The sequence below is a fragment of the Penaeus monodon genome, chromosome 19, assembly GCF_015228065.2.
Source record: "Penaeus monodon isolate SGIC_2016 chromosome 19, NSTDA_Pmon_1, whole genome shotgun sequence".
Taxonomy (NCBI): Eukaryota; Metazoa; Arthropoda; class Malacostraca; order Decapoda; family Penaeidae; genus Penaeus; species Penaeus monodon.
In genome coordinates this window covers 6,171,377-6,171,623 of record NC_051404.1, presented here as the reverse complement: position 1 = coordinate 6,171,623, position 247 = coordinate 6,171,377, and positions in this window count along the sequence as shown.

The following is a 247-nucleotide window of genomic DNA, read 5'->3' as shown; positions in this document are numbered from 1 at the left end:
CTTTCGTTTCGTATATCTTCTTGTGGCGTATCTTTCGGAAGGTGGCTCGAAAGCTAAACAGCAAAAATTACTATACGGTGACATTTTTTTATTGTGGCGGGCATTTTCACACCAGGTCTAGGCTAAACGACAGAAAAAAAAGGAAAAAATAGAACTGTGTGAAAACATTCGTATCTCTTCACTTCTATTGATGAACAAAACGAAAAAAAAAGACTGAGTCAGTTTTCTACATTATGTTTCGCAAGAG